Raw genomic sequence first — 25,597 nt, forward strand, 5'->3', positions numbered from 1 at the left:
GTGCAGAGATAGATCTGGCAAAATTGTGAAAACTGCCTGGCATCATAAAAGGCTGAAGAATTCTCTTGTGATGATAAAAGGAGTAGAAAAAGAAAAACAAAGCAGAACTCAGAGAAACCTAACTGTTTATGTAATGTATGCCTGTTATAAACACGTGTATTTGTTAAAATAGAAACTATTAAAGTGTTGACATGTCACGTTTTTGCTTCTTAGAATTCTAAAGGTAAACCTTTTCAGCTCTGAAGAGAACAGAAAATGGAAGCCATCCAGTAAGTAAAAAGACAAAGAAGGGAAAACAAATATTGACATTCTCCTGTAAGATGAGCTGAATATGAGAGTGTAAAATTGTGCTCAGCAGTGACAGAGGTGAAAGTTATTTCCTTTAACAAACTTCAGCCTAAAATTCCACAGCACAAAAAGCTCAAATAAAGTAATAATGCTTTTATTTATGTAGCAGGGTGATGCAGCATCTGTCTGCTTAGTTCTTGAGCTCTTTGGCTCCTGAGCCAGATTATTCTCCATCTTTAACCACACAAATTTCGAATATCAAATGCTTGAGAGTGATTCAATTATTTTTTCTAGCCAAGCTGAAGTACTGCTTAAAGCACTGAGTGGATTTTGATTGTAAAAGTCTTAGTGCTGGAAGAATTTGCAGTGATTTAGTAAAGAGAGAGTGTGTACAGTATATTTTACTCAAAGAGAACAAAAGAACTCAAACTTTTGTCATTGCGGTGAATGCTGAAATAATGGCATTAAAGAAAAAAAAGACCAGAATAGAAAACAACCTCAGCAATACAAGAGGACCTTGGAATGGCACTGCTGATTCTCTTCATCAAGAAGAACCAATTCAGTTGCCTTCAGAATGTAGTTATGATAGACCTGGGTGCCTACCATGGGAAGGTGTTCATAATACCACCCACTGGGGTGAACAGGAGACAACTCCAACTGAATACTGTTATAATTCTGAATGTGGGCATATTTTGAAACATTTGTTTTAGCATTTTAAGTGTACTCACATATAATGCACAAAGTGAAGCAACTATAGCAATAGCCATGTCTGTCCACAAGAAACAAGGTGGCACCTAGTTGACCAATTTTATTCTGAGTTTAATATTGTTCAAGGAAATTTGTCCAGACATTTCAATTTTCATTGGGATATCTTGAACACATCGCACTGTACAAAGTTTCGAAATTTCAAAATTTCCTATTGAAAAGTATTCATGAATTTGCAAACTCATCTATCTTAAAACGGAGAAGTCTGTTGTGCGACTTCAACTACAGATGAATTTACTACTTCAGTTTTACTTTGACAGAGGTCACTTCAACTTGTATATTTTCCTCTTTTACTCATCTGACAACCATTCACACAATTCACAGTCAATTAGTCTGGTGTAGGTATGCATTTAAAGTGCTGATTGAAAAACAAACACTCACAAAAGATGTCACATATCTGGAAATGATTGGAATAGGAAAAGAAATTATATAAGCTTCGATCAGTAAACACAGAATGAGCTAACATGCCCCCATTATTTATGTTACATTGTAAAATACCTCATGACTGCAGGGTGGCATGGTGGCGCAGTGGTAGTACTGCAGCCTTGCAGTAAGGAGACCTGGGTTTGCTTCCCGGGTCCTCCCTGTATAGAGTTTGCATGTTCTCCCCGTGTCTGCGTGGGTTTCCTCCTGGTGCTTCGGTTTTCTCCCACAGTCCAGACATGCAGGCTAGGTGCATTGGCGATCCTAAATTTTCCCTAGTGTGTGCTTGGTGTGTGGGTGTGCCCTGCGATGGGCTGGCACCCTGCCTGGGATTTGTTCCTTCATTGTGCCCTGTGCTGGCTGGGATTGGCTTCGGCAGACCCCTGTGACGCTCTGTTAGGATATAGTGGGTTGGAGAATGACTGACTGCCTGACTCATGACTGCATTGTCTGCATTATTATTGTAAAGAGCACACATTCAGTCTGCAGCTGAAATGTGTTTGAGCTAATTAATCTGTGCATGATTAGGTGATAGAAAAATAGCATGGGGTTGGAATGGGAACTGCAGTTGATATACGGACAGAAGATCTAAGCCATGGGGTGTATAACAAAGACCACACTGGATTTAACAGTTTCTACAGTGCTACAAATAGCAAGCATGGAGCAGAACTCAAGCTTGTGCTGTGCCCAAACAGTTGCTTGTAAGCATAATATTTTTCAGAGTTGAGGCTATGGCCCGGAGAGCCACTTTTCTTCCAGTTCATTTTGAGACAGAAATTTAAATCTTAAATTTTTAAGACAAGTGTCACTTTTGGTATTACCCTTATGCAATAATTAGTTTCCTTCCAAGTTCTTAGTTATTTAAAGCGTTTCAATTCGCATCTGACCAATATGGATTTTTTAGACCATTAATTAAATTGATATGTGGGCAGCAAAGATAACTGATTACCGATATTGTACTGATTTTGCTTATATGTTTAAGTATTAGCTTTTCCTCGAAAAAGTCTGAATGAAAAGAAAAGGTTTAAGCATATGATGCTTTCATACTAACATGTTTTAATTTAATATTTATACATGTTAAAAAATAGTGTTTTTTTTTAAAGGACAGACAGTGATGTTCCTGCTGTGTTCAATTGATGGTAGTATGCACTGAGGTTAAGGGGTGGTTGTATAAAGTAGGGTGAAGGAAGGAAATGGAGTGTGTAACATGTCCATTGCATTGCTGATATTGGAGTTGTGAATACAACCATTTTAAAAGGCATACTACATACTGTTTTAACTGCCTGACCATACAAAATATTGGTGACGAGCATGTCTTTATAATCCCTGCACCTTTCCTGAAGGTGAGCCTTCAGTTACTTTCTGTGCTTGGCTATGCATCTTTGAGAATTGCATGCTGCCCGCTAATCAGGTTCAGCTACCCAATGAGAAAAAACGTGCTTTGCTAATTCAGTCTCTGTGCAGAAGGTCAACACATTTTTTATATGTTGCCAGTGGAAGAAAGTAGATACAGCATTTCTGTAACCATACTCAGAAACCTTTTTGTACCGAAAGTTAATGTTGTTGCTGAACCTTACAAGTTTCAGCAGTGTGACCAAAGGGCTGGTGAGTCAATTGCGCAATACATTGCAGTCTTACAAGAACTCGTTGTTACTTGTGGGTTTAAAGAACTGAAAAATGAAATGATACAGAATCAGGTGGCGGAAAAAAACTATTTCTTCTCATATCAGAGAACAGCTCCTCTTGGAGTGTAATTTAACTTTATCGAAAGCAATTACAATTGCAAGCCAGACTGAATCTGCCATGTCTGAGGCCAAAACACTTAGCCCAGGGGCTGTTGTGAGTGTGCTGTTCTTCCAACACAAAAAACGAACAAAACGCCCTTACACAAGAATAATACGGTAAGATGTAGAGCATCGGCTTAACTAATAAGACAGACAACTGATATGCAGAAAAAGACATGTTTTAGGTGTGAATCAGTGCAACACACAGTGAATCATACAGGGTGCCCTGCTAAAGATGCTCAGTGCTGTAAATATAAAAAAGCATGGCCATTTTTGTGAAGGTTTTCCGCAGAGCAAGATATATAGATGTACATGAAGTAGCTACTCCTAAAGTTATGGTATTGCATGTAGGAAACAATAATATTAATATACCAGACAAGATCATGTGTGCTATTTCTGTTACTACTGTAAAAATTACAGAAGTAATTTCAATTAGCCTGATGCTTGATAAAGGTTCTTGTATTTCTATTTTACCTGAATCTGTTTAGTCTACTTATTACATAAAGCAATCACTTCCAGCACCAAAACTGCAACTAGTTAGTTACCTAAGAGAACAAATTCCTGTTAATGGATGCCTGCCTGTGACTGTAACAAAGGAAAGGGAGGAACACCTACAGTATACTGGGTAGAGGTCTTTTTACTGCACTTAATATGCAATTAATGGATGGCTGCATTACTACATTGTCTCTTACTTCAGTTCAGCCAATGTCTGCAATGACACCATCAGTTAGCAACAGTGCTCTGGGCTGTGCAAAAGACTGCTTGCATAAAACAAAAATATGAGCAGATATGAAGCCAGTTCAGAACAGAAATCGTAAAGTTTACCTTTCTCAGTCAGAGATGCTGCTTCAGAGGAGTTAAAGAAGCTAGTAGAACAAGATGTATTTGAAAAAGTGGAGTCATTTGAATGGGTTTCTCCAATTGCAGTAACATTAATGAAGCAGGATTACAACTGAACTTTCCAAAATGTCGGTTTTGGGAAAACAAATTGTCATTCTTCGGTTATACCATTTCTCAAGAAGGCTTAAAGTCAGATCTAGAACATGTGAAAGCATTTATGCGAGCTCCTGCACCCTCTGATTTGCAGACATTACGTTTCTTTTTTGGGTCTCATTATTGGTATGCTAAATTTATAGCTAATTATACATCAGTGGTTGAACCACTGAGAGCATTACTTCATGGAACTTCATTCCTTACATTTGCAGCCCAACACAGTTTTTATACTGTAAAACAATTAATTGTAAATAGCCCAGCAGTAACTCTGTTTGGCTCCATATTACCTACTGTTGTCTCTACTAATGCTTCAGACTACAGCTTAGGTGCAGTCCTTGCACAGATTCATTCAGATAATAAAGACAGAACTATTTCACTTGCATCCAGAAAACTCAGTGGAACAGAAAGAAAATACACAGCAGTAGAGAAAGAGGCTCTAGCATGTGTATGGGCTACAGGAAATTGGAGAACCTACCTGTGGGGGCATCATTTTACTTTAAGGACAGATCATAGCCCATGAAATTATTGACAATTATAGAGCTGGGAAGAGCAGGAATGTACATAGCTAGATGGTCAACCAGACTTCTAAACTTCAATTACATCATTCAGTACAAACCAGGTTCAAAGAGTATTATAGTTGATTGCTTTTATGGCTACCTTTACTTACATCAAATAGCATACCTTATGAGGACATTGAAGTGGTGGCACTGATAAAGCCAATTCCTCCCTTATCTCTCCAGAAGAATTTAAAAATGCCTTTCTTAAATGCCCAGTACATATTAAGCTAAAAGAGCTTTTAAAAAAATGGCCAAAATCTGAAAAATGTCCAGCTCAAAATCTAAAGGTATGAACTGTTTTTAATGGATGGCTATATCATTTGTGGATGTCATCGCTTGCTGGTGCCACAGGACTTACTTGACAGACTTGTACATATTGCACATGAGAGTCATCAAGGAAGCTTCAGAGCAAAGCAGAGATTGTGAGATCTGTTTTGGTGGCCTGGAGTGGATGCCCAGGTGGAAGCAGTGATTTGTTCTTGTGTAAATTGTCAACTTCATGATGAAACAGTTATTGTACACACTCCTCCTCTTCAGCTAGTATCTTTTCCTTACTTTGCATGGGAGAAGCTTGCAATAGATATTGTAGGACCATTTGCTGATGGAGCCCTGGACTGACATTTTTACAATAAGTCTGATAAATTATTACAGCAAAAGGCCAGAAGTGGCTTTTACCTCTCAAGTAACATCTGCTACTGTGATTGCATTCCTTACATCAGTTTTCAGCAGAGGAGGATACCCATAGGAACTGATTTCAGATAATGGACCTCAGTTCATCTCTGCAGAATTTGAAACCTTCCTAAGAGAGAGGAATACAACGCACAGGAAATTGTCATTATGCTATCCCCAGGCAAGTGGTGAAATTGAGAGATTCAGCAGAAGTCTCAAAGAAACAATACTAACCGTCAGCCTTGAAGGAAAACATTGGAATTTCTGAGTTCTTACTTAACTATCGAGCAACTCGCCACACAACAACTAAGAAGTCTCCTTAAGAACTGCTTCATGGTAGACAGATGCATGCAAAGTTATATATTACCGTGCTTAAAGAAACCTTAAAGCCTAAGACACAGAAGGAAGCTATTATGGTTGCAGTAAAACAGAAATAGGACAAAAGTAAAATTTACACAGTCCTGAAATGAGGAGTCAGGGAAGTTAATTTTCAGCCAGGATCTTTTGTGCAAGTGAAAAAGCAAGGAATACAAAAGAAAGGAAAATGTAAGTTTACTAAACTACTTAGAGAATTGAGAAAGAAAAGGATAGTATACATATGAGCTGTCGGTTGGAGGTATATGGAATGCTGTTCATCTTGCTCCTGTTTATTCAGATCCTGGTGAGGAAAATGATAAAGGACATTTATCTGTTCCTATTATTCAAATAAACTTGCCCAGTCAGAGCCTGTTGGACGGAGTGAAAGCGTTTGAAAACCACTTGTGTATGTAATCAATTACCAGAGGTAAATGACAATAATAGTTTGGTTTTGTGTAAATGTTTTTTCTCATCTTTCGACTTTAAAAGTGATGTATGCTATTTGGGCTGACTCAGTTCATATTTTGTTAGTTTACTAAATAGAATACAAGCTTTACTTACTTTTGGGGGAATATTTGTTGTTCCTGATGTGTTCAATATATGGCAGTAGGCACAAAGGTTAAGGGGTGGTTGTGTAAAGGAGGGTCAAGGAGGGAAATGGAGTGTGGATTGGATTGGATTTTATGTTGGACTCCAACATCAACAATCTGTTGGATTGTTGATGTTGGAGTTTTAAAAATAAAACCATTTTGTAGTATGCAAACAGTATATATTTCCAAAGAGCTGTGTGCTTTAATGACATTAATTAGATTGAAAAGTATTTGTAGCTGCGTCTTAAAATAAATCTCTTAGTTCAAAAATTTTATTTTTACAATGGGTTAGAGAACATTTAAAAAAGGATCAAATGACAAAAAATCTGAAAAAAAGTTATTGCACACACATAAAGGAAAAAAAGAAAATAAGTTTCTTCTCTGTTTAATTACAATCTTAGTTTTTCCATGCTAAACTACAGTTACTTTCTGTACTTAAATGTTGTTACTTTTCTATGGCAAACTTACATAGGCTTCACTTTAGTACCTCAGTATGTTCACTACTTTCATTATGCTCAATATGTTTTGTATGGTTTGAAACTGTTTTTCCCCTGTGCCTTACCTACTGCAAGGCAAATCATAAACTGAACTAGTTTGTCAGAATGACAAGAAATACTTAGAGTATTCCATTTACAATTTAGATTATGGGGTTATAATAGAACCTCCCATTCACTCTGCAATAATATATAGGCAAACATTTTAACATAACTGAGAAAATGTTCAATTTAACATAACCTAACTAACTAGCAAATGGCTCTTAGAGTATTTATCTGTAAATACCTGCATATAAAAGGTATCATTTAACACAGATAATTACTGTTAACTAGGATTGTGCCTGAATTAGGATTAGTTAAATTTATGTTTCCTATTTGTCTTCTAAATTATTTATTTACACATATACTGATGCCTGAAGGAAAGAGTAGCTGTTTGTTATGCTACTGGAACATTTAATTTTGCATATCTCTCAGACTCCCACAAGCTAAGAAAGTAGGCTTGAAAACAAGATACATGACCATCGCAAAAGAAGTGGCATTTAAGTGCATTTTAATAACATCAGCAAAATAAGGGTACCAATCATAAGTTATAACATTGAGAAATTTCATTGACATTTAAAATGGTAATTGTCCTGAATTAAATGCTGTTTAGAGGCAAAACAAACTCGCCTTTGCTCATGAGTTGACTAAGCCAAATGATGCAATACACTGAAAAACGTCAGCAAGCCTTTCAAAAGGATCAGCTTTACTATTAATTCTACAGTTTTTTTTTTTTCAACTTGTATATGTATTCAGAATTGTAACACATTAACACTTAAGAATAATAACACTTTTTATTAAGCTTTTCTCAAATATTTTCAATAGCCAATAATTACCACATAGTAGGTAAATGGTGTCCAAAAATACTACAAGTCATGTTTCTCATTATAACTCTATCCAAAAGTAAATATATCTGCTTTGTAAGGCTTTACAACGTGAAGATTTATTTCATGCACACAGAGAAATTATGAAATGACTATTTATTTGGCAGGTCCAACTAGTCATCTTTTTGAACATTATTTGCATATGAAGCATGATTAGCTCAATAGCCACAGTAACGTGTAGGTTCATTGCAAGTTACAGTTTGGGAGAAGGAGAAGGAGCTGCCAGTTTGAAATGGTGCTGTGGAGTTGAGGACACAGGTTGGCGTGCATTTACTGACAAATAAATTGTCTTACCAAGCAATCGCTGCAATACTTGGAAACCCAAACCTCTGCTCTTACAAAAGATGACAGACAGGGCATTTTAAAACACAGACTTAATAACAACATGTACTGCACATCACTTTGAGAAGAAAACAAGCACTGGAATAGTGGTGAACACCTACCTGTGAAGTGGAGGTGATAATAAAGCAATAGCTGAGGCATACAGAGACAAATGTGTAGCCATTTGAAAGCAAAACATGTGCTGTTTTTCACTGGATAAAATCCGAAACAAATATGATCTTAGTTACAAAGTGAAAACCTTCTGCACACTAGAAATAGGCTGTGCAATGGCAGTGGGGGTAATTTAGGAAATAAAACATGGCAATCTTAACAGGAAAATGTGAAGTTCAAGTATAGCAGTAGATAAATTAATGACTTTTTGCATCCTCTGTAAAATTTTAAATTATTGTCAGTCCAGGGTTATGAATGTGGGCGAAGGTTACCACATGGAATTGTTCAGCATGTACATCGTTAAGGCTAATTATTGAACATCATTATGTGTAAGATCTTTTACATTAGAAAAAAATAATGTAATGAACTTGCTTTGCTTCAGAGAGTTTAAACAACATATTATAGGTGCCTGTTCAGCCAATACTGATGCAAATATAGGGACCAAAAACTGGTCTGATATACCAGCGACCAATATTATTAGTCAGGCATTAAATAATAACAGTAGCTAAATGCACAACTTATTTCAGTTGCTTCTCTTCTCTTGGTAATTTCACTTTATTGTTCATACAGAATGAGTTGGCTTTTAGTTTGTTTAATTGAGTGGTTTGGTATTATTACTAAGGTTGAGAAAGGAAGGATTAAATTTATGCACTAAATACTTGTTGGGTAGTTATTGAGATTTTTATCTTTTTGTATTCCCTTTTGGTAATTAAAAAGAAAAAAAAAACAAAAAGCTACAATTAATCACAGACCTACCACAACTATTTACAGCACATACATTTTCACATTACTTGAATTGGATTTTTTTTTGTATAAAAGCTATTGAGCCACCATGAGCCTTTTTGGGCTTCATTTTTAACTATGCGACATTCTAAAGTGCTGTTAAAAGCAGGTGTTTAATGTAATGTAATTTATCACTGCTATTTTAGAACATCAAATATTCTTACAAAAATATTTATTAAACAAAAATGTTATAAATGCCTCTTTGATTAAGCAACTAAAAATGTAAAATGCACCAATTTTCATATCAATTAACTCCCAAAATGCACTTGAATGTTATGTGTACATACATTTCATAACTTGTTTATTAATCGTTACATCCCACTATGGGTTTTTTGAAGCACTGAATCCGTTTTTTTATTTTTATTTTTATCGTATAAATTGTTATCAAGTATTAGAAATTATTTTGTAGTGTTTTCATCAACATATTGTAATTTCGTCAATACCGCCTTGCTGTATCGCTGTTGTATATGTGTGATGTTGCATGTATCAGCAGCCTTGGCACTGCCTGCTTCCAATGGCATTAAGATTCTCGACCAAGGATGGACAAGAGTAAGGGAGTAAACAAGCGTTAGACTTATAAGTCAAAAGAATAACAGTTTATTCCAATCATGGAGAAAATAAAGTGCATTCTCAAGCAGTACAATACATAAATCCAAAAATAAGAAAATAATCCCAAAAAATGTGCAATCAAGCCAATAAACTTTTTCAGCCTGTTTTAAAATCTAGTAAGCCAACAAATATGTTAAAATCACAAATTTCCTTCTCCTTACTCTTTCCTGGTCCTCAACAGGATCCTGGACCATCCCAATCAGTCAGTCACCTGGGCTGGTTACCGTGGACCTGGAGTTGTCACCTCTGACACTGCAACCTCAAGGTTGCCATGCCCTCTCCTGGATGGCTCTGCAACAGACTGCATCAAGTCTTCTGCTTTTGTGGCCTCTCTCTACACCTCTGGACAGCTCTGCATTTCAAGTTGTCCACTGCCAAGAGTTTTGCCTTAGCTTGCACATGCAGAGACAGAGACATGAAAGAGAGCAGCTCAAATTAATTGATAATAAAAAATATATGTGTTTAACCAATAATAAAGGCAAAAAAACATTAAAAAATAAGTTGTACACAAAAACCTACCCAAATAACCTCGATGCCGATGATTATTTTATTGTAAAGCACTTTGGCCAGCGCATTCTTATGTTGTGTTAAATCTGCTATACAAATAAATTGACATTGACTTTATTTAACTAACACTGAACAAATTAAACCCAACAAAACATTAGACACTAAGAAATAAATGGTAAACACGACATACTCTACAGTGATGCAGATGATGGGGAAAATGAAAATAAATATCCAATGAACAACCTCCAAAATGAAATGAAAGTTTTGTCCTGCCATGATACCGATATAAGTGAAGATCTGTAGTGATTGGAAGCACTACCTAGACAAAGAAAATTTTCCAACCCAGGCGAAACCTCATGCACAAGCAGGCTCAAGACAAGTACCTAAATTTAGAGAAAATGTAATCAAATAGGTGATTTCTAATCCAGCTGTGGTGTGATGTGCTGCAACAGAAAGACATTAGACAATTACAATTTCTTTGCTGGCTTCTTATGGCTTCTTTTTAAAATTAGCACCTCATTGTGTTCCACCCAGCCACCACTGCAACAAAATCCAAACCTAAGCAGCACAGCTACTATACATCTTAATGTGCATGGATTGAGTGTCGAGCATAGCATTTTCAAGATTTGCTTTTTGAAATTCTGAATCCGGATTCGGAATCCATGAGTAATGTCTATGCATAGTTGTCCATTTTTTAGGACATGAAACCGGGACCTCCTTCCATCTACTGTGGCAGCTGTATTTTAAAATGTATTTACCTTAAATAATATAGATCTCTTTGTAAATGTTACTATACCCAGGACATAACATATTGGAAGTTGAGCTGCCTGAACTCAGTGTGGATTTACTAGAGTGAGTACCGTGACAGAAAAGTGATGTTTGGGGTCTGTTCAGGAAGTGCAACTCATTTCAAAAGGCAAAATATCTACCTACCACCCTGTTAACATAATTGTATGAAAAATGTCATTGTAGCATTCATCTGTTTAACTTGTAATAAATGTACTGGTTTTACTTGCTTTAACTGCCTCAGAATTTCTTTACAAATATCATAATGTTGGATATCAGTAAACTGAATGGCAGGTGCTTCTGAAGGAAAAGCACCACATTTAGAGTTTCCCATGTATATTAAGTCATCTATTTACATTTTAACATCATTCAGTGTCACTTAGCAGTGTTCAAAATTGTGCTTGGAGAAATGTAAAGAGTATTAGACGATGTGTATGAGGAAAACTTCTTTTCCATATGTTTAGGTAGTGTTGTGATGTGAAATTTTGAATACAAGTGGATAGATATTTTGTATGTCTTTATTTGTAACTTAGGCAAAGCAGTGTAATATTTGTGTTACATTATTGAGAAGCATTCATGTCCCTCCAGGACTGTCAGGAAAGTGAATTTTACAACAGAGTTGGGAGAAGTGCCTCAAACAAGTTTGATAAATGTTTCTCTGAAGTCTCTCAACCCCCATAGGAAAGCCAGGCTGCCTAACTGCCAAGTTTTACCTTAACATATGGTTTTGGGGGCAGGTGTGAAGGTGTTCTATCCCCCCATTGGTCTGAAGTTTGGCTGTTTGGAATTGGCTTATATCAAAAGCTTTTAAGTACTATGACACCCTATTGGCTGTAGGGGTTTGACAGAAAAACCTATAAATTTGCTTGCTTTACCCAGCTCCCTCTCTCTCTCACCAAACTGATGAAAGACCATCACACACCATGAACTGAAAAGGACAACACAATGAAGAGCACAGCTCGGCAGCCATATTGAGACAGGCATGCAGCCTGTTCTGAAGAAAGCTGACCACAAAATGATGCCTTAACTAGAGACATTTTAAGTAACAAACAAGTCTGTGTGCCACCTGAAACTACACATCAGTATTTATCAGGTTGTCCATCCATCCATCCATCCAGTATCCAACCCGCTATATCCTAACTACAGGGTCACGGGGGCCTGCTGGAGCCAATCCCAGCCAGCACATAGCACAAGGCAGGAAACAAACCCTGGGAAGTGTGCCAGCCCATCGCAGGGCACACACACACACCAAGTACACACTAAGGACAATTTAGGATCGCCAATGCACCTAACCTGCATGTCTTTGGACTGTGGGAGGAAACCGGAGCACCTGGATGAAACCCACGCAGACACGGGGAGAACATGCAAAGTTCACGAAGGCAAAACCTGGGAAGCAAACCCAGGTCTCCTAACTGCGAGGCAGCTGTGCTACCACAGCGCCACCATGTCGCCCTATTAGGTTGTATGGTTGCCAATATTCAAATGTACTTTGCATATTGTTATTATTTATGAATATTGTCAAAAATACAATGTTTAAATTGTAACTTAACTCCTGCTTGTCTTTTACTACACCTAATTGCCTGAGATTATAGATGTAGAACTGAAGGTGGAGAGAAGTTATATGGTACAGTACCTTATAAACACTGGTAAGTCTGGGAGATTTGAGGCATTCTGACAAAGGCTACATATTAATAATACAAAAGGGGAAAGTAGAGTAAAATATTACCCTACCAAGACAAAACAGGTAGCGTTTAACAAATTTTGTTTTCTGCTATTAATTTGGAACCCTCAGTTTAACTGTACTATATTTTTACATAGAAAATATAACCTTTACCCTTTTATGTCTAACTTTTTTTTCCCAGGAAGTACACTGTGAAAAAAATAACAAGATTTAAAAAAAAAATGGATTTTTTATTTCGTGCTCAAATAGGCATCCAATTCAGATAATAGTCTAAATAATTGGGAGCTCCAGGTCTCTTGCTTGAGCGCATTTATTGAAGGGAAAAACTTTTGATTAATCAAAAGTAAACAGCATATACTCAAGAATGAGAGAAAATTCAGAGAAAAAGGAAAGCCTAATAAGTGGAATATGTCACACCCAATCCAAAATTGATTCCACCTTTTGTGCTTATTAGGATAACTATGGCTCTCTTAAATACCAAATCTCATAAGAGAGTAGCAAAATGAATGAATAAATAGATGAACAAAAGCTAAAAGACAGACATTGGCTTTGATAATACAAAACAGAAAACAAAGGGTCATAAAAGAGAATATACATTTTTAAATGCTGTAGAAAATAAATGATTTTTCCATTAACATCAAAATGTGAAAAATAAGGCAGCATGACAAACAGTAATGCAAAAATATACTTCAGGTTCAGATTTGTGTGGGGGTTTTTTTCGTGAACGTTACATACGTACAGTATATTTGTACTACTAATGTCACTTTTTTTTTCATCTTACTTAGCTGCTTGAAGTCATTATTTTATAGGATCAAAACTTTAACTCATCCAGATGCTTAAACAGATGATTACCCTCTGCTTCTTTGCATACATTAACCTTTTTTGAAGACAAGTATAACAGACACCTTGACAAGATGGTGTTGATTCCTTTGAATGCTGAGCAATTGCCTTAAGACACTTGGGTAAGTTTAGATTTTCTTGGATTACAATTTGTGCAATAAGTGCAATTAAACACACATTCCAATTTAGGTGTTTAAATAAAAGAAATGAATGATTTCAGCTTCAGAAGCACAAGAGAACAATTATTTCCACTTTTTTAGCTTGAAGAGCTGTCAATTATATTTATATTTAAAAATTATACGCAAGGTTATTTCCTTGCATCTTGTTATTTCCTATATCTTTCAGAATTATTTAATATTTGCCTAGTGACATTCTGTTAGTGCTGGTTAAGTAAGTTAGCACCCTATAGGTTCATTCATTGATTATATTTGACAAAATATAGAAGGGCAGCATGGTGGCATAATACTTAGTGCTGCTATATCACAACTCTTGGAATCTAGATTTGACTTTCAGTTCAGTCACTATGTTGGTGGGGTTTATATGTTCTTAACATCTGAATAGCTTTTCGCTGGGTAAATAAATTCAACTTGCACATCAAAAAAATTTAATTGTCTATGTGTGAGTGAGTGTGGATATGTTTGTAAGTGTTCCTTCATATGGACATTTGCCCCTTACAGGGTTGGCTTATGCATTGTCCGGAAATTATAGGAAAAGGTGAAGAAGTAAACACAAAATATGTTGTAGCTGTGCTTGCTCAGTTTTGAAACTCTACAACTACTGAATTTGCAAATATTCAAGCACTAAGTATAATACATATCAAAAGAAAGTCCACTGACCAAGAACCTAATTTTTTAAAGTTTTAGTAAAATTTAAAGGGAAAGCAAATCACAAAAAATGTAAGAGGTAAGTTATTTTGTGTGTGTGAAATTATCTATGTAGTTTTTTTTTTTCTAAGAAAAAAAGTGGGCGTACTCGAATGAACTTTGCTATTAATGGCATTTTACAAGAATTTCCATACTTTCAACATATCTTCCAACGCTCCTTCTGTTTCTCTTAATCGCTGCTTGCTAATAGTATCTATTTCAGAGTGACATTCTTGCAACAGCCATAGGTCCACATATCTGTCTGGGCTGAACTTCAGGAACATCAGTTCAGAGGTTGTATGTATTAGCAAAATGATCTTGATTGGGTAACTATCAGATTCATCTTAGAAAATCCTCTTTCACATTTACTTGATGATATAGCAATGGTGTTTAAGGTGTGTGTTAACCTAACATTTTATCTTTTTGTGTAAAGCCACTCATTTCCCTGGAAGAAATATTTTTTTCTGAGTTGCTGTCCAGTAATCAGGCCCATCATTACCAGAATTGTGTTCCACTTTATCTAAACTACCAGTACTGTCAATGTTGGTTTCACTTTCTTGATTTTTGCAGGAAGAGATGAGGATTCTGCATCTTCATGTTCTCTCTTGTGGCTCACCGGCATGAAATACAGTAACTACTTATTTTAGTCATCTCAGAAAATCAGTAGATTACTTTGTGACTAAAAACAACTCATGTGGCATGTGCACTAAGCTGGTAGCTGTTACAATGCAGAAAAGAAAGTGAATATATTGAAGGCTGAAATGAACCAAAACTGCCAACATAAAGAAAAGAAAACAGAAACAACATTTGGAGTATTTCCCTTCAACTACCAATCAGAATCGATCTATATCAGGGGTCACCAATCTTGCATAAACTCATGTTCATAGGCATGCCAAAATATGTGTGTTAATGACAAACATTACCTTTTAATATACTTGCAACAAGAAACAGCTTAAGACTTTGAGCACTGTTCTTAATAATTTTAATACAAACACTGGCAAGAGAGTAGTTTTAAAGCAAAGACATTTCATATTAACATTGTTCTGGTCATAAACATAAAACAATTTGCGCCTACATGATTGTTAATATTATAACCAGGTACCTCCACATAGCCGGGTGCCTCATGTCTAGCTTGAAAGAAGTATGCAAGAAAGGGCTGTTCAGAGCACCGCAGCGGGTTGAGCACAGAGAGTTTCACTCTGCCCATGCTCGATGAAAGCAGCAATTGAGATGCAGAGATGAGAAGATTGGGAGTAATAAGTGGGGCACCAAAGAGAACATTTAAGTAGCAGCAATGTTAGAGGCCCAGTTGCGTGTGTGCAGGTCAGCAAACTTGTCGGCTGCTATGCTTGTGCCTGCTAACTGCAGCAGCACTTTGCTTAGAGAACCTCATGTGGGCCTGCAATGTACGATATTTCTATGAATAGCCTGCGGGCTGGGCAACAGTTTGTTACCCCCTAATCTATATTGGCATTGGAAGATATTTAGAAAACAGGAGTAAACCAATAGTACCAACCTAAATGAAAGAAATCAGAAATGGCAATGTAACAAATTAATTTGCGGAAACAGCATATTTATTAATTATTTTATTTATTACTATTGTACAACAAAAAAAGGTATTGGAACTGCGTACTATTGTGTATAATCAGAAAAAAAATACTATATCTATGACTCAATTTCAGGTTTTTATATCTTTATGTTTCTTTGTTACCATGTTACAACAATTTATTATGTTACTGTGATGCAGTCAGGAAAACATTATGTCCTTATACTTTTGCAGCTCAAAAAATAACACTAAAACTTATTTCACTATTGTTTCTGAATTATATCAACATCAATTTAATATTAACTTGTGAGGAATGGTCCATGGCAACGTGCTGATTTAAAAAAGCGCACCCCACAAAGTGCTGGTGCTAATTGGGCATGGGGAAGCTCAAGCGCGCTTCGCTTCAGGAATTGATGAGGGGGTTGCCTGCCGAACTGAGAGGGCACATGCGAGTGACTACGTTGGAGGGAACAGCGCATGCACACCTGTGGCCTCATGCATAACGCCGTGCATAGAACTAACACTATAACATGACGTAAGCACAAAAGTCGAAATGTGCTTATGGACAGAAAAATCTGTGCGTACTCCAACTTTCATGTTCTTCCGCTACATAAATCCCGGTCAGTGTGAAAAGTAACGCACGTACACGCACCTGCTGTCCAGCCCCAGTTCCTCCAAGAATTATGCCTCTTTGAATATGCAAATCAATATAAACAGCCCTTAAGCTCAGCGTTCTGTGAAAAGACAATGGGAAAAGCACGGGGGAAAATATAAGAATTTCAGCAAATACCAAGTGGAGGCAAAGGAAAAACATACTATTTGTTGATTTAAACAGTGGTATAATCGACAAAAGGAAGTTGACCGAGTGACATAGCGTGTCGGAGAAACTCGAAAGCTTAAGTTCACAAAGTCGCACAGTGCCAAATAAAAAAGGAGTCACATATCAAAGTTGCCGTGAATAGGCGAGTCGTAGCCCACCATGTGAGTGTCATATGAAAGCTTATTAGGGTACGGACAAAAAAAAAATAGGCACACAGTGGGAAAAAAGCACGAAATGTCAACTTTAATCTCGAAATTTCCACTTTAATCACATAGTTTATTTTGTCATTAAAGCAGAACATCATAAACTTCATCTTAAAATAATTTAATTTACTAGTTTCTCAAATCCCATCATAACTAAAGTAGCATGTTAAATGCTTTGTTTTGTATTTGATCTTCTATGTGCTCTATGTGTGTGAATCACTACATGCTTCCGTTCTTTCTCTTTCTCCAACAGGACACAGAATCCATTACATTTGTCATATTACAGCTCTCTGAATAATTAAAATACTGAGATAGATACGTGATATCATTTTCATGATGATTGGAATGAAAGCATGTTATTAAACGTGGGAACGCGATGGTGCCGTGATTGTTCATGTCTCACACAAGATGCTGCTGTGCCATGCGTGACCTTCAATGAAATAATTTATTGTAGCAGTACTGTCTCTTTCAAATGTACTAACCTCCAATTCCTGTCCTTACTTTTCTTTCCCCAAATACCCAATCGCCACACAATCAGCTCTGTAATAGACGTTAAGCCATCTGTAAGCTTACATCGACGATTCTTCAAAACTTTTAAGGAACATTGAAATATCTTAATAGTACGTGTTTAATTATTCTGTCTATCCTTTCAGTGTCGCCCCAGCCTCAGTAAATATACAGCGCGAGACAGGAACAATATGTGAACTTGCTAGCACTGCGGCACCGTGTCCTCACGTTTAATTATTAACAATACAGATTATTTAAATGAAGTTAAAGATTTATCTGTATAATATAATCAACATATTTTGCTGCATTTCATCTTAAAAATCATATCGTCATCATATGTAAATATGCGCCTTATAAATAATAAAGTTATAATATTATAACTTTAGTGCAAGTTTACAGTGGGGTAATTGTACTTATAAGTACAAACAGTTCTACAAGGAGCAATTGATTGAGTGCTTTTATAGTTCTTGGGATGAAACTGTTTCTGAACTGCGAGGTCCGTACAGGAAAGGCTTTGAAACGTTTTGCCGTGGCTGAGGCAGCGTGTGCTTGTGACTGTATACCGATAATTCTCTTTCCGATCAGCTGCTGCTGTGATTCCCCCTCAGGTACAGTGATATAAATACTCCAAGTGGTGCAGTGAGAGTAATATGGAAAAAGATGATCCACTGTGGCAACCCTTAAAGGGAGCAGCTGAAAGAAGAAAAAGAAGAAGAAGATGGTGCGGTGACAGTAACAACGCTAAAGCAGTTATTGAATTTGGAATACTATGGCTATTCCCTGAACCATTATATTGTTACAGGTTAATTACAATCAGATGCATTACACTAATAAACAATATGCGGTTAGTTTCAGTGTATTTATAAAGCTGCGTCAGGAATGTGGATCTAAGAAATAAAGGGTAACCACACAGGAACAGTAGCACTGCTTTGATGCTGGGTGCCGCCAGTCTGCAAAACCAAGCGCAGAACTTGCGTATGACAGGGTATGAGGTACCGTGGAAATATGCATGGCTTTACGGCAAGTTTAGGTTTTATACATCGCTATTTGAACGTGGAAACGTTCTTACGCAACATTTCTGTGCATACGCACCGTTTATACATGAGGCCCCTGGACCCTATATTTAGCATTACTTTAAAAAAGATGGCACAGTAGTAACAGGGAGAAGAAAAAAAAATAAAAAAGTAAATGGGGAGAAAAGCTGGATTTTAAACTTATGAATTTAACTTTTTTGTATTTATTTATTGAAGACATTTGGGAACTGCACATTTGGGGACACTGTTTTGATTTTGTTTTTTGTCTAATAAAAGCACTATGGCACTTTCATACCTACCCCTTGCATTGTGTGTCCTCATTTGCCTGGCTTGTCCTGGTTACATTACTGATGGTTGTGGGATCAAGAGGCACCCGCAAGCAGCAGGGAGTGTGAAGCCATACAGCCTAATGTTCCGATTTTTCTAAAAGAAAAGGATCAGATCCAAAAAACTGATTAGTCATTTTAAACAAGAAAAAAAATGCCTGCAACTGTTTAGTATGCGCTTAAAATATTTGAATCTTACGAATAATCTTTAGTATGGAGATAACATAATGGTTTAAAACACAGCCTTGCTTCCTCTATGTCAATTCAATTTTCATTTCTTTATCTTCTCTGGTACCTTCTGTCTGAAGTTTTCATGGATTCCCTGTGCTCATGTGTTTTTCCTGTAGTGCCTTTATTTTCTTTTCATAATCAAGACATGCTGTCTTTTGCCAATTATGATTACCAAAGGCTACAGTTCTTCAAAAATCTGACAGGGAGACAAAAAAACAGAGCAAATTAGGCATTAAGTTGCCATGACACCTTAGGTTGAAATCAGTGGTGAAATACTGTATCCAGCGCTCTTTTTTCCCGATGGTGCAAAAAGAGATACAGTATATGTATTTAACTTACTTTAAAATATAACATTCATTCCCAGAATATAATTCATAATCCTGTATACATACATATTCAGGACTAAGAAAAGTAAAGGGACATCCCAGCCAAGTTTAAGAATGCTGACACACAGATGTACAATCCAGTGAAGAATGTTGTCAGCATAGTGAGATGCTTCTCACGTCGTGCTGGATCCTCATCATTATCAACACTCACATAATTACATATTCAAAGAATTCATGACAGACCTTCACTTGTTCTCATCATTCATCACAGACTCTGGGTTTTTTAACCATATTGGTCAATCAGACATCAGCACTTTTTAAAATAACCTGCTTGTGTTCTGTCCATCTCTCTGACCTGATTTACAGCTGTCATTTGTCCATCTCCCTGGCAGTCAGTCTCTCAGCTGAATTGCATGGCTTTGTGAAATAAATTTCACAAATTACATTGGCACAAATAACCTACTTGCTACAAATACTGCCTCAGTGCATTGTACATGTATGACAGTTATCTATTGTGTTTTGAACATTATATATATTTTCAAAATATTTAATTGTCTTGCTGTGTGCTTGTTCAGTATACCACCATTCTTTGATTTCTGTTTTTGCATCAGCAAGCTTTAAATTTTGTGGACTACTGTTTTAGGAGTAAATTTTCAATAGTGAAACAGAATGACATGTGCAGTCCCAAAAGCAATTGGAGTGCTAACCACACCACCCAGTTTAATTTCCTTTGGTGAAATATGAAGTAAAAAAGGAAAGAAAAGAAATAAATGTACCCACAGGGTTGTTATAACACAAAAAAAGCATTCAGATACCTTTGTGTCTAGCTGAAAGCTTCATTCTGCTCTGAGTTCAGGACACTTAGTGAAAAGCTACCTTCTGGGGATGGGCTGTTTTATATATTTTGGACAAAGGCCCATGACGTGTGGGCTTGATGGGGGCATGGTCACTCTGATTCCTGGGCTGTTTTCTCTGAGCTGCGAAGAGAAGAGTCAAGACAGTTGGGGACAGTGCTTCCTCTTACCCTGGGATAGTATTACATACCTGATCAGAGTTGGCAAGGTGATCCTCAGACATGCATACATGACATAATTCAGAATGTATGGTGTAATTAGAAGTATTTTTTTTTATTCACTGCCAGATCAAAGTATTATATGTAATTAGCAAATAGAATGGCATCTTCTTCATACCCAAATGAAATATGATGGTTGGTGCTATTGTCTCATACATACAGTGTCCTCTTGATATGCACATAGATGAAAAACTGTGTGAATGTGTTTAAGTGTCAATTTCAAGTTGGTCCATTGTGAGTAGACTGTGTAGTCTGTCCTGGGCTGTTTGCTGCATTGCACTCAGTGCTGCTGATAGGATAGGCTCCCTCCATTCATAAAGGTAAATCTGGGTTGGAGAATGATATGTTAAATATAACCATCCTCACAGAAGATGTTACATGTAGTGTGATTCTTGAAGCACTATTTACTGTAATCCTCTGGTAATATGAATGAACAGATTGTTAAAACATTACACAGTGCTGTCAGATATCTTGATTATTGACATTAATAAATGAGCACCAGCTGTTGATCATAATGAACTAGAGTTTAAGGTAGAGCGTGTTTCTGGCATTTTATCTATCTATCTATCTATCTATCTGTCTGTCTGTCTGTCTGTCTGTCTGTCTGTCTGTTTATTTTAACATGGGAATTATGACCCATGAGTACCCTAGTAGCATATTGGTAATAGGAATCAATTTTATTTCCATTCCTTTGCCAGACATTTAAGAGTGTTAAGCATTAGAGGAAAAGGGCTTGATAAAATTACAGAATGGCAGGTGTTATGCTCATGTCCAAAGTTTGTTCATCTATGTAATATTCTCAGAATACCTTTTTCTATAACTTTACAAAGGGAAAATGGTACATCTAGACTAGAAATTTTTATAATAAAATTTTAAAATGTAGCAATGGTTTCTAGACATGAAAAAGCCAGTAGAGAACTACTCTTATTTTTGAGTTGCCCCCAAAATCTAAAGCAGAATTAAACTAATTGCTAAGAGCTATGGTGCTAAATTATAGAAAATAATTAAAACAATAAAGCACTCTTTACCGTTTCATAAACATACTGTGTATACATTTTATTATCACAGAATAGGTTAACACTATTTTCATCTTTAGCTAAGACCTAAATGAATGATTTCTCTCATTAATATTTTATAACCTGGTGCTGCATGGACTTCAGAGCTCAGTTCTGCCTTAAACCCAGTTCTACAAGAATAGTCTCTGGTCCCAACAGATATATATATCGGATTGGAGTGTGTTTGAAATAGTTTTTGTTTTATAATGTTATTTTGTTATTTTTGAATGTTATGTAACACAGTATTCATGAGGCAGAAAAAACACAGATACAACACTATAGCATAATTCACCTAGAAGAAGCTGATGACATATATTTTTAGCAAATTTAAAATGTTATAAGATCTGAGTTGTTTTATAAACTTACTAAAGGAAAGATGACTTACCTCCATTTACAAAGAAAATTGTCAAACCTCTTAAAAGGAGTTTTAATTAATAATTAATAAGTGGTCTTTTTGACCTTGCAGTGCTCTATAGAATATAGCAAAAATAAGATCAAAATTAAATCTGACAATTTTGAGTTGCTGTAATGTGATACAAAGTTAACATGTCCATTGTTGTGTGAATTAATGTTGACAGTAAGGAAAACTAGTGGAAATATGAATACAGTTACACCTCATTTCAAGTAGAAATGGAGTATTAGCATGGCATTTAGAGTACTAAGTCTAAAGCTGAAAACTGGACAAACATTATTACACTTAAGCAGTATTAACCCTTAAAGAATAAGTGATTTGTAAAAGTAAAACATAATTTTGTGCTGGAATATTATGTCTACGCTTTAACTACAGACAAACAGACTGAAACCTGGTTCACTGTTTCTCATTGCATTCCAATTGTTGAAATGTTGTGAAAGTGCTGCTTTCCCAAGTCAGAAGGGGAGATGACTCTGCTTAGGCTTGTCAAAAATAGTTCTGATTGATGTTCTAACAGTATATTAGTATCACAAGGGCAGATGATTTTCTGTTTGTACTGCTGTATTGTTTATGAATATTTCCACAAATTAAAAGGCTAAGATGTGGCATACGTACATGTCTGTCTCACTAATATAGCATGTTCCTGCTGCCTTCTGTTGCTGTAAGCTTTCACCTCTTTTCAATTAAACTTCTATATGGCCGCTGAGGCACAGCAGCAGATATGAGATATAATGAACACTAAAATATGCTAAACTTTATTAAAAACTACATACAATTATGGAATTATGTGTGAAGTAATGCCTGTGCTATAAAATAAAGTAACACACATATCACTTTGAACTAGGAGTATTGTTCTAAAAAGAATCAACAGCATTTATATACCTTTAGATAAAGACTTTTGAAACAATTTTGCAAATTCGGGTATCTTACAATTACATAAATGCCATAATTTTCCCAGAAAACATAAAATAAAATATTTTAAAAAGTTAGGCAAATAACAATACATATTAAAATATTCTCTTCCAGTTAACACAAAATCCATCCATCTATTATCCAACCCGCTATATCCTAACTACAGGGTTATGGGGGTCTGCTGGAGCCAATCCCAGCCAACACAGGACGCAAGGCAGGAAAAAAAACCCCAGACAGGACGCCAGCCCACCACAGGGACAATCTAGGATCACCAATGCACCTAACCTGCATGTCTTTAGATTGTGGGAGGAAACTGGAGCAAACCCACACAGACACGGGGAGAACATGCAAACTCCATGCAGGGAGGACCCAGGAAGCGAACCCAGGTCTCCTTATTGCGAGGCAGCAGCACTACCACTGCGCCACCATAGACACAGAATACTAACCTTTATTTAACTTTCACTTACCAGTCAGCAACAATTGGGCTTAAGATTCAGATTCATTTTATACTGCTTCTGTAAATTGCATCTTTTATGATATTTCCTGTTAATTTTATTATATACAGTATATCTGGAATTATATATTTGCGCTAAGAGGCTTCTAATGTGTTGCCTTAACTGCTTTGTAAAGCATTTTTGTAAAGTATTACTTTTATAAGATTCTTTTAAAGGATGTCCTGATTGACTGATTTATTGATAGAGATAGGGATGTTGCTCCTGGTTATGCATCGCTGCAAGGTCAGGGACAAACGGTTTCTTTTTGAAGACTAGAGTGGCAATTAAATTTGATCACTGGTGCATGACTGTGGAATTGATAAACAACATCTAGATCAAAATGCCACCCAACATACCCAACTCCGGCTTTAAAATCTTCAAATTAAAGCCCCTCAGATCTCAAGGGCTGTGAGTGGACTGATCACTGAAAATGATTAAGTGGAAGACTCCAACACAGGCATTAGGTATCAACTGATTTTGACAATACCTGAAATTAAAACCAGCAACTATTGTTCACACTCCATGATTAAGAATGACTAACCAAAGGAAATGAGCACATTATCAGCACCCTGTGGTCATGACATTAATATCATACTTGAGTATTTTTTATGGTAATTACAACACTTATTCTAAGAGTGAAAAAACCTTTAGGCCCCTTTTTAAGGTCTGGAGGAAATATAATGTCTGCAGTTAACTCTGTGTTAGATGCTGCATTGCCTGAACTAAAGTGTGTAATATTTTCAAACTCATGGGATGTATGAATATTTATGGTAATTCATCCGCGTGCAGTTGCACATCCTAGAAATTTTTGTTTTAGCAGTCCAAGGTTCATAATTTTCTTTATATTTGTTTGACTACTTCAGAATAACTGCTATTCAGTCTTTAGGCTGTATATTCAACTTTACAAATTACATATCTTGTCTTATCTGTCCAGTTCCTATGGAAAGCCACAACTCCACTCCACAAGGAATTCTGGACTACAAATTGACCATTCCATTACATTATTTTGCTGTCTTAAGTGAAAATATTCTAGTCTTTTCTTGTTATTGAATAAGATCCAATTCTTGGCTGACATTTTATGACTTAACATCTTTCAATAAGAAAACCTTTGCATGTTAAAATAACATATTAATCATTGATTAAATTGTGGCATCTCACTATAATCAATTACTTGTAATGCTGTAAAAGCGGCATTAGAAGTAATAGCCATAAAGTTGAGTTATCTAACAACTGATATTAAAATGATTGCAAGTAATTTTTAATGCCAACAATATGCCATTGCCAATACTGTACATTTCTCTTTAGCCTACCCCTAAATCTTTTGAGTAAAGAAGGATTATTTTCGATAATACAGAAGTGAGATAATACAATAACTTTTATATGCTAGTTCATAATCCCTTAATTATTTTTTCCTTATTTCTTTAAAAATAAAGACAATCATACTTTAAAATATCCAGAAATACTTAATCCAATCCAGAGACACTGGAGACTGAAACCTATTCCAAGAATATAAAATTAGTTTTTTACAGATAACCTCAGTTCTTAACAGCAGAATTACCAAAGCCTACGAAAAAACTGGCCCACCTTAAATTCCTTTGCACCTCTCCGTCAGCGTCTTTTGTCTTGCAAATGTACCGATCAAGACAAGCAGCAAGCAGTGTACTAGTCCATCCCCCCACCACTGCAGAACGGGCACAAAGTTCTCCTAGCTCATGCCTTGATTATAATTCCAAATATCATATATACCTATGTCTCTGTTTTTTGTCAGTGTGGCTTTGACATCATGGACCATAAGGTGCATACTAATTCAGCATGAGCATTAACACTCAATAAAACTGAATATAAAAAAGTGACAATGAGATAGGAAGAAGGCAGATTCACCAGCGTTTGTGTGTCAGCTTTTATCCATCCAGATCAGACAATTTCCTGTTCGATTGTCTCAAAACACCACTCACATCTACAGTTATTCCCAGTTTCAAATAAAAACTAACAGCGTCCGATCCCTTGGAGGGAGTGGGGTAGTATGTATCGTGATCATGACTGAGAGAATAAAAGTGAAAAGAAAACACTAACTTTTACTAGTACTGTAAATTTACACCGGCTGTTACAGACGCAAATCAAATGTATTTTTGCTGTATAATGTTAACAATAAGAGCAGCTCACTACTCAAAATAGTAATTATACGAGGCAGTCAGGATTGAACCGGTGGACTCTTGATTATATGTCAGCAATTCTTACCACTGCACCAGTTGTAT

The 25,597-nt window shown here is 36.3% G+C and overlaps 1 long non-coding RNA gene across 3 annotated transcripts in view; it reads right to left on the bottom strand.

The window, feature by feature from the left end:
• LOC120525765 overlaps window positions 1–25,597 on the bottom strand; it is a 34,698-nt gene that overhangs the window by 5,008 nt on the left and 4,093 nt on the right. The window contains exons 1-6 of one of the 3 annotated variants that reach the window (XR_005633009.1): window positions 20,213–21,063; window positions 19,136–19,267; window positions 18,814–18,937; window positions 16,603–16,684; window positions 9,889–10,119; window positions 5,486–5,609 (exon numbers count right to left, since the gene is read on the bottom strand). This is a non-coding gene — a long non-coding RNA (uncharacterized LOC120525765). Of the gene's footprint in view, window positions 1–5,485; window positions 5,610–9,888; window positions 10,120–16,602; window positions 16,685–18,813; window positions 18,938–19,135; window positions 19,268–20,212; window positions 21,064–25,597 lie in introns of those variants that run through there. The other 2 variants (XR_005633010.1, XR_005633011.1) reach the window with 2 other exon arrangements.

The sequence above is a fragment of the Polypterus senegalus genome, chromosome 3 (genome assembly GCF_016835505.1).
Source record: "Polypterus senegalus isolate Bchr_013 chromosome 3, ASM1683550v1, whole genome shotgun sequence".
NCBI lineage: Eukaryota > Metazoa > Chordata > Cladistia > Polypteriformes > Polypteridae > Polypterus > Polypterus senegalus.